The sequence below is a fragment of the Cryptomeria japonica genome, chromosome 8 (assembly GCF_030272615.1).
Source record: "Cryptomeria japonica chromosome 8, Sugi_1.0, whole genome shotgun sequence".
NCBI lineage: Eukaryota > Viridiplantae > Streptophyta > Pinopsida > Cupressales > Cupressaceae > Cryptomeria > Cryptomeria japonica.
In genome coordinates, this window is record NC_081412.1 from 28,723,241 (window position 1) to 28,733,749 (window position 10,509).

General features: G+C 38.3%; 1 protein-coding gene across 3 annotated transcripts in view; it reads right to left on the minus strand.

Annotated features, from left to right (window-relative positions):
• The window catches only part of LOC131078547 (mediator of RNA polymerase II transcription subunit 21), a 55,184-nt gene extending 45,590 nt beyond the window's left edge, over positions 1-9,594 (minus strand). Inside the window, exons 1-2 of one of the 3 annotated variants that reach the window (XM_058016270.2) lie at positions 9,304-9,589; positions 9,090-9,222 (exon numbers count right to left, since the gene is read on the minus strand). The gene's annotated coding sequence lies outside the window, so the exon portion shown is untranslated. Of the gene's footprint in view, positions 1-9,089 lie in introns of all 3 variants that reach the window. The other 2 variants (XM_058016269.2, XM_058016268.2) reach the window with 2 other exon arrangements.
• Positions 9,595-10,509: the final 915 nt, after the last annotated feature.

The following is a 10,509-nucleotide window of genomic DNA, read 5'->3' on the forward strand; positions in this document are numbered from 1 at the left end:
TCAATCGAGTTACAGGGGCTCCTCAGGCCTTCTACTTTGAGAAGTGGATGTTCTACTTCATCCAAGTGATAGTTCAAGGAAAAGGAACAATTCATTGGGCTAGAATTATTAGCCATTGCTTGGACGTGCAGTTGAGAAGACTAAAGGCTACCAAGTCATTCCACATGAGCTCATACATCATATATGCCTTGATCAGGAGTTTTGAATATGCAGGACTACCTCACAAAGGAGTGATCGGAAGAGGGCCCGGAGAAGTCAGAGTTTGTGATTCTTATGTTCATTTGCATCATCCACCTGGAAGTGACTACAAGTTAGTCAATGATACCTTCACGATGAACATCACCACGACATTGCAAGGCAGGATTCACAATCGGCTATCTCAAGATGCACAGGAGCTTGTAAAGAGGTGTGGTGCTTGGTTCATCCAATTCCAAAAATTTACATATATTAGAGTTCATGGGTGTCCTTCGCCTCCCTATATGTTGCCGAGATATCCAACAGACAGGATAGTGCTACTTGAGGTGACTAGGCAGTTGGTAGCTTATGCAAAGGCATTCAGACACAGGCATGGAAATGGAATTCCTGTACCTATCATATTAGGAAATTCAGTTGAGGTATGTCCTAATGCTCTAGCCATGGATGACGCAGAGAGGGAGTTGGCCTTATATTCATTTTCATTCTTTGCCTTGAGAGAGAATTTTGATCCTTATGGGTATATAGAAGAGATGGTTGGTAGAAAGTACAAGCATGAATTTCAGGTAGAGGACTTTTGGATGAATCTCTCAGATGATTTAGAAGTGAAAAGAAAGATGCATTCCAGGTTACCTTTAGATTTCATCAGGAGATGCAAAGTCTACAGAGTGGCCAATCAAGCTCAGGACAGTGGCAGACATCTCCAATCATCTTATGACCGAGAAAACAAAGCAGTGAGGATAGATTGGAACGATCCTGAGGTTTTGGATCTAGATGCTTTGATGGCTCCAATTTTGTCTTGTACTCGCAGATGGGTTGATGTGCAACATCAAAAGTTGAGAGAACAGAACATACCTATGACTTTTACTTTGGAGGAAAGACTAGGGGAAGGAGGAGCAAGTGTAAGTGAAGGCAATCCTCATCCTAGAAGCACAAGCGAAGGCAATCTTCGAAGCGCAAGTGAGGGCAATCCTCATCCTAGAGGTGCAAAGAGGAAAGAAAGACCTGAGAAAAGGGAATCCTCCAAGAAGAAGCAAGAGGCCAATCGAGATCGCTCATCCGGCACATCTTCTCGACATGAAAAAAGGACAAAGACAAGAGAAAAGGGCACTTGAAGTGGAGGAATCAATGGTTCAGAATGATAAACACGAAGAAGGACAGGCGCCTCAACGTTCATCAAGTCAATCTCTCCAAGTCAATGAGCTACATGAAGACAAGAATAATGATGAAGTGACATCTCCTCTCCGAGAAGAAGAATCATTGCCTAAAGAGATACAAGTTAGAGAGACGAGATCAGCCATTCCAGATTGGCTGAAAGAGAGACTAACAAGGGTGATTGTGATCGAGGACGAAGATAATATAATTGATTTAGAAAGTCTTGTAGGGAATTCTCAGGAAGTAACAGAGAAAAGGAAGGCCACTAAGATGTCCAAGATGATCAGAGATGAGACAGGATCCAGGAAATTGCAGATAGCTACACCAGCAATGGACAAGTATGAAGGTGAAATCCTCGCAGAGGAGTATGATGTAGAAACATTTGAGCTTGGTCCACTCACCGCCGAGCAGACACTGGAGGAGGCAACTGATTCATTTGAGGCACTTAAAGATAAACTTAAGGAAGAAATGGAAAAAAATAGAAAGCTTGAGAGAGAGAGAGGTGCTTGGAGAGGTTACTTTAGCCATCTCAATCAGCCTTTGGGACGTCAGGATCCAGCAGTATCTCATGTGCAAGCACTTCCCCTTGAATCAGTTGGTGAGGCAGAGAGAGTCAAGAGCTTGGTCCAGCTTATGAGCTCTTGGATTGACAAATCCCATACAGTTGCCGTTGAGTTTGCAACAAGAATGATGCAGACTATCCACCGAGCTATCCAGGTTCTTGAGATCATCCACAACCTAATGATAACAATAGCCGCCTTTGCCCACACTAGAGATGTTATCATTCCTGTTCTACAAGTAATCAGGCAAACACCAAGGAAAATCCTAGCACAAGAAAAGATAATGGATGGAGGAGCTCATAATTTACTCCAATGGTCAACCCTACTTCAGATGAAGGAAGTTCTTTTTGAAGACATCAACACCAAATACAATCAAGTTGAAGAAGTCATCCATCCGATTCAGGACAAGGTGTTTGGGGTGTTATGTACTATTCTTGGCAGAAGGATCGAAGTTGAGACAGATGTGGATCTTCAAGAGTTGGAAAAAAAGGTCAAGGTTATCTTTTGCAAAGATGATAATGTTATCACAGATGAGCAATGGGATCAAATGTTTGCTACCATGCTCCTGATTGAGAAAATCAAAGAACTTGAGCCTGGATGGGATGCGTCTCTTCTCGAGGCTTTCAATCAGGTCATCCACTTGGAGGAACGACTGAAGAATCTTCCCGAGATTCCTATTGCTGAGATTGAAGGAATTGTGTCTAGATTCGTTGCATATGCTAAGAAAGAGCATTGGAAAGGGAATAAGATTCTAGAAGAAAGGTTGTTGTAGATGATGTGGCACTTTAATTATCATTGGTCTATGTTTCCTAGATTTTTGTGCCAATTAAATATTTGGCTATGCATTTAATATTGTTCAATAAAAAGGGGACTTTTTGTAATAAACCCTAATTAGGGTTTAGGTGTCATAATCTCAGCCATTGATCTTCTGTTGATCTAGGCCGTTCATTGTAATTGAGGATGCTATATATACCCTCACTCATTTTCATTTTGTCATTAGAGATTAGATGATTTGCAATTAGAAGTTAGAAGATTAGAGCTTTTTGAAAGAAGAAAGTTATTTTGTAGCAAGATTGAGCATTGAAGAAAGAATTTCAAGCAATTGTTGTCTATGTTGGCTTGGAGATCAATAAAATATTGAAGTTATGGTGTTTTATTGCAATTCTCGTGGCTATCTTCATGGTTGTTTACTTTCTTGAATCATTCTCAGTCGAAATAGTATTTAAGTTTGAAGGACTAAGTGTTGGGCTTGATCTTTGGTGAGATTCACGTTCCAAACCACTAGCTTCTTACTGATTGTAAGGACGCCTTGTGTGGTCAACTGGAGATATTTGGATGGCTTGAACTTTCAATCATTATTGAACTATTGATATGCATCTTCATGGTAGTATCTATAATTCTTAATGATTCGAAAAATCATTATTCACCTTAGAAGATCGCATCAATTCCAGTAAAGTTGTAATTCCTTGGCAATACTGAAATTGGTAAAATCTTACCAAGTCTAGCCCACGTTGAGTTATTCTTAGGATTAGATTAGAATCTATCTCTTGCAAACCTTACCTATTGATCTTTTTTGAGAACTTGTTAATTTTAGGAAATTCTGTTCCTGCAATTCGGAAACGTAAGGCCCCTTGATGAAACAGCATTCACAACGACCACTGGTGCTTATCCACACATAGAGACCCTACATCAAAGAACCTTGGAGTCACCTTGATTGATCCTTTTTTGCGACATCTTCAGCAATCAGAGACTTTGTTCAAGAGAGGATAAGGTACCTTTGGGTATTTTATTATGTGTTTGATAGTGTACAAAATACACGTCAACACATCCATACATGCAAGCTGATTTGTGTCACTCTGTGGAGGGACCAGCCCACAGTAGCATTATGGATCTCATCGTGGCTCAAGGATACAGTCAGGAAGCTCGCATAGGTGGTTGGAATCCTTTACCTATGATGAACAAGTGGCCACAACAGCTGGATGGATGCACGGACTGCAGCAACTTCTGTGTCATAGGAGAATTCATCATGTCAAGGGTATACCCTATGGCAGAGTTCACCATAGAGTTCAAACTCAGGGCGAGTGGGAAGAAGGTGACAAGACATATTGAATGGACATCCGAACATAGTTGAAAGGTATATTGAATGGAGATCCAAGTATGGTTGAAGCTAAAAGAGTGGAAGGCAATGTTCAGGCAAGCCAAATCACTCACCACATAAAGATAACCAAGAAACCACTCCGAGGTTGGTTTCCAATTATTATACCTCCAATCCAGATCACAGGATTGCAATGTTACAGCAAAGGAATGATGCTTCCACTAGTTGTACCTTCCTTGAACGGCTGTAAACGAGCAGTTTGGAGCATCACAGTCAAAAATTTAGGATTTCCAAGCCCTGGATTGATAAGCATCACCACCTGACATGCTACCTTGATATGAAGTGGGCAGTTACTCCGAAGTCATCATTGCTTGAGAAAAAATTGGGGCCAGAGGACTGTCATGTCCTTTCGTTGGGCCTTAAATAAATTTTTTTTTTAATTAACTAAGAGTGTTTTTAAACACTATATTATGATATCATTATTATTATTTTTTAATAATAATAATGTTTTGGGCCGACTTCTTGTTTGTATTGGTGCCAAAAAAGGGAATTCAAACTTCCAGGCCTACTTGCTCTTGGTTTGGACTGGGGAATATAGGCAGCTTCATTCCTCTTGTTTTAGGTATGAGAGTTTAACAATTCGAAGTTGCTCTGCAACTTGCTGGATTGGGACGAACCCCCCACTACAGCGCCCTTGGGTTTAAAAATTGTCATACACATTGAGCAATATTGAATATGCAGTCCAACTTAATTCAGAGTGATCAGCATTACCCACTGGCTTCACCATTGTAATGTCCCCTTTTCAATATGGGATTTAATAATAAATAATCGTAAATTAAAAATTAAAAATAATAAAGTAAAATATAATATAATTAATATTTAATTAGGTTCAATGAATGGTCACAAAACATAGAATGAAGAGTTGTGACTCTCTCAAACATGAGATTTAAAAGGAAGATCATTTCATTTGGGATGGACGTAAACTTTTCATGCTTTGGAACTAGGAGTTAAAGGACATAATCCTTTCATGCTTTGGGGCTAGGAGTTGGAAGGATGAAAACCATTTCATGCTTTGGGACTAGGAGTTGGAAGGATGAAAACCATTTCATGCTTTGGGACTAGGAGTTGGAAGGTTCAGGGACCCTTTCATGCTATAGGCAAGTCGGTTGCCAAGGAATTCACGATTTGATTGATTTTGAGTATTGTGCTTTGATTTGTTGATCTGGTTATTATCTTGAATTTTTTATGTTTGATAAAGTCATTACCATTTTGAAGTAAGAATTGTTATTTTAGGGCAAAAATCAGGAATATCCCAAAAGGGGACATTACAATTGGTATCCAAGCCAGGTTCCTGCCAGCCTGAGGATCACTTCAATCACATAAGCACAATAGATCCCTCTCACATGTAGCAGGCCACTCCATACAAGGATCCCAAAATTTTCAGACAATGCATTCTAATGTCCCCACCTTGAAATAGAATTTAATAATAAATGATAATAATAAAATTAAAACATTAAACATTAAATTAAAATATAAAATAATATAATTAAATATGATTAATTTAAAATTAATTAAGTTAATGAAAAGTCAAAAGACATGAAAGGAAAAGCTGTGACTCCCTCAACAATGAGATATAAAAGGGAGAAGAGAACCTCATTTGAGAGGGGGGATAATTTGTTAATGAGAAGTGCAGATCTGATTTAAATAATAAGTGCACATCTGATTATGAAAGGCTGTGTCCCTTTCAAAGGGTAGAAATAATGAAGAGTTGCACTCTTTCCAAAGGGAATACATGATGAAGAGGTGTGACCTCTCCCTCAAATTGAGAGATATAAAGGGGAGGAAATCGAAATCGCTGAGGAAAAATCACGTCTGGACTTCAGTTGGAATATACGCTGCTCTAATCACTAGCCATTGGTTGACATCCACTGCACACGATTTCCTTAGGCTGGGAATACGTGTCTGGGATCAGTTTACAGGAATTCCGCTGTGATCCTGCCAAGGTACACATAATTTACACAGAAATATATATTTATTGCAAGTCATCCATAATACAGCAAAATACAACATTAGTAATTTAATTCATGATTACTAGAATAAACTGTAAAGGGGATGTCAAATATATCAGTGTTTTAATAAAATCGCAATAATTCAACAATTAATTTCTTATCTGTAACACATCTATGAATCCAGAACTATTTATTCTTTATCATACAAACTCTTATCCGTAACTAGCAAATGAACAAGTTGGAACAATTAAACAAGACATAAACAAATTGTTAATCCTTAATATGAATGTAGTTGGAAGGTTGTATGAATGAATAGGGAAAGGCCTGTGTAAAACCATCAGGCATCTATCCCAAGATGGGTAGAGATCAGCGACCCATGTAAGACCTTGAGGTTGTCGTCCCAAAATTAGGCCTGGGCTTGGATCCAAAAACCCCGAGGGAGTCGTCACACTGAGGTATCAAAGCGTCCTATTCTATTTCTATGATGTCTTAAATGGTTAAACTTACTTGGGGACATTACATATCCAAGCCAGGTTCCTGCCAGCCTAAGGATCACTTCAATAACATAAGCACAATAGATCCCTCTCACATGTAGCAGTCCACTCCATACAAGGATCCCAAAATTTTCAGACAATACATTCTAATGCCACATTAATTTTTATCTGTTGTACACAGATTTTGCACTCAAAAAATTCAATTCTATAATTAGGTAGCTTCAAAAACAGTGAATACACAATATTGAATCTTCAAACCTCTAGCTATCTACATCCTTATATCACTATGGCATGAACTAAGACATGTTTTCCCTTTCCAACCACAACTAGCTTAACTTCTGTTATTTCATGGGATGCAAGCAAATTATCTTCAATATTCATCAACCGCACACCAAACCATAAATTTCCCTATATTCTCCACTGATCGAATAACTTAAAAGTCTAATTTCAATAGACTGCAATACTCTACATAGAATGTCTTGACTCTTAACTATGAAGAAATAAAATGACCTAAACAGATTATACAAAATGGATTCATGGACGTAACATAATCACAGACTACATTCATGCATCATCATACATTTCACAATTTTGAGATTTAGTCAAGTGAAGGATAAATTCTAAAGCTATCCTAATTTGCGATTGCTTGAGGACAAGCAATCTTGGGAAGGGTGGACTTTAATGTATCCATTTTGAAATAAGATTTAATAATCAATAATAATAAATTAAAATAAGAATAATAATTAAAAAAATATAATATAATTAAAATTTAATTAGTTTTAATGAATGGTCAAAAGACATAAAATGAAGTTTTGTGACCCCTCAAACATGAGATATAAAAGAGAGCTTTCCATTTAGGAAGGACGTAATCCTTTCATGCTCTAGGGCTAGGAATTGGAAGGACAAAACCTTTTCATGCTTAGGGGCTAAGGACATAATTCTTTCATGCTCTAGGGCTAGGAGTTGGAAGGACGTAATCCTTTCATGCTCTGAGGCTAGGAGTTGGAAGGACAAAAACCCTTTCATGCTCTGGGGCTAAGAGTTGAATGCTACAACGACCCTTTCATGCTCTGGGGCTAGGAGATGGAAGGTACAGGAACCATTTCATGCTCCCTGGGGCCAGGAATGGAAGGTACAGGGACCATTTCATGCTCCAAGCAAGTCATTTTCCTAATGAATTCATGATTTGATTGATTTTGAGGATTGTGCTTTGATTTGTTGATCTAATTATTATCTTGAATTTCTGATGTTTGATAAAGTCATTGTCATTTTGAAGTAAGAATTATTGTTTTAGGGCAAAAATCAGGAATATCCCAAAAAGAGACATTACAACTACCAGCTGGAGGTGCCCAGTTTCAGAGGTCTACATTAGGAAAGAAGAGTTGGACTGCTTTAATTGAAGCCGCCTGACATAGCAGAAGCAAGGGAGATGTCTTTGACACAAGGCAATATCAGATGAATAAAGGTGCAATACCAGTCAACTCCTAGGTCACTCCAAAAACATTAAGTTGATTGGTATTATTATTGTTACAGGCCGTAGGCCCAAAATTCTGTAAACTGAACCAAAAAAAAAGGAAAGGGTCTTTTATAGTCCACGATGCCAGCCATCTGTGTACAATGATTAGAATTGAGTTCGCCCAATGTGATGACATTTAATCAAGGTCAGACAATAATCAAATAATTATTGGTGTACTCCTGTGTACTTTTTGCACTATTGTTCAAATCTATAATGTACAGCAGGGCCAGCATGTCCTGGGCAGTTACAAGTTGATGTTATTTCAATATTGTGATTTCAATTTTGAGTAGTTAATTCTGAGTATGCAACTGTAAATTGATAAATAATATCAATCCATTTAAAGAACAGGACTACACTACGGCTGGTATCACACTGGGATTATTACAGACCATGGATGAATCGCCATTGGCTGACAACTTCAGCCTAACCTCCGTTGGTGTCAAAGAGGGACTGGAATCTATCATCCCAAACCTCTCCAACATACTCCTATCACATTTGATATGAACTATGGATATGAGATGATCACCTCGCCAAAATTCAATGCTTGGAGAATAGTGTATAAGGCCTAGATCAGTCATCTCAAAAATTGCACACAAATTTGATTTCACTTATTGAAAAGCAATGGCCCCACTACTTGTGATGACAAGATCGTTGGGATATATAGTAAGAATCACAATCTCTTTCAACATATACATTTGAATCAAAATGACTTCTGCTGAATCCAAAATCTTGGAGATGCTGGTCAATTTTAATATACCAAGCTCATGGAGCCTGTTTAAGCCCATACAAACCTGTTGAAGAAGGCACTCTTGACATCCATTATGAGAATCATTGTAAAAGGGAGAAACTATACTAGAATCAAGCTAGGTGTAAAATCCCTAATTGATTTCTACCAGACTTTTGCTATGCATTTTCCAAAAAAAATCTATAAACAGTTGGATAAATGAAATGATTTATTTTATTATCCAATAATGAGCAAAGAGTGAATCCACAAGTAAATAAAGAGTCTGAGAATAAGGTATGTAACAGAAGGAAAGTATTACTGGAAATGGCAACCAGAATTCTGACCTTTAACTACTCAGATTTTCCCAGCCTAATAACCCGATATGAAGTAGGCCAATTATATATTTTGCCCCTTTATCTTCCCACCGCAGTGATGCTCAAGAAAGGAATCGATGAACACCTGAATGGAATGTTGCCGCTGCCAGGTTCAAATGAGGTAATCAATTAGTGCCTGCGTTGTGAGGCGCCAGGCACATATAAGTAGCTACAAATAACACACCGGTATCTCACTCTCGTTGCCTCTGGACTGAAAGATTTAGATATCCTGTAACCGCTGCGACCATGAAGCAACCGTGCCAATCAAGGAATTGACGACTTCAAGAGAACCCACGAACAGATCAACTATGAGCGCTTCAGCACACATGAATAGTCGATAATGTTAATACTCCTTGTTCACGCTGTGCAAAATCATGACCTTCGATGCCAAATATTGAGAATAATATTTCGTGCAAATCAATTGCAATAGGGGAGAGGAGCCAATGCGTGCGCGTAATATGGTTTGTCCACTGTTTCGGCCCCACACTTCTCGCCTAACATACCAAAACATGCCCACCCCAATTCGAAAATATACATCAAATTAAATCAATAAACATCCACATACGAACATAACACATTTTAGAGTCAAAGTGTATTCATTATATTTAAATATAAAATATTGTGTGTCACATTGAAAGGGTCAAATAAGTACGACCGTTAAAAACATGTCGAGTCCGGTCACCAACATGGCGAACATATACAAAAACTTCATATTGCCACCCGCACACACATGGACCCAAACGCAACCCATCATATAGCACCAAAACATGTCCGCCCCAATTCAAAAATATACATCAAATTAAATCAATAAACATGAACATACAAACATAACACATTTTAGAGTCAAAGTGTATTCATTATATTTAAATATAAAATATTGTGTCATATTGAAAGGGTCAAACAAGTACGACCGTTAAAAACATGTTGAGTCCGACACCAACATGGCAAACATATACAAAAACTTCATATTGCCACCCGCACACACATGGACCCAAATGCAACCCATCATATAGCACCTAAACAAACGTTTAGGTCCATGTATGCACCTTGAAACATTTTGTCCTTGACACAGTTGCCAACTATCTATCCCATCTGTACCACTTGAACCATCACCTTTAGGTATCTTCAACGCACACTTACTGGTCCTATCATGGCTTCTCTCACTTGCAACGACGACAACAAGCATGTAAGGCCACCATATTCCATTCAAAAACAATCAAAACAAGCTTAAATGAATTGCCTCTGCAAATTCAATGGGCATTCAAATTTCAAATTTGAATCAGTACATTAAAAGGGGGAAACCACAAAATGTTTGTATTAAAAAAAGAAGACTCATCTCATTGCAGTCACGGACAAACACACAGCAAGCATTGCAACAAGAGAAAGACAT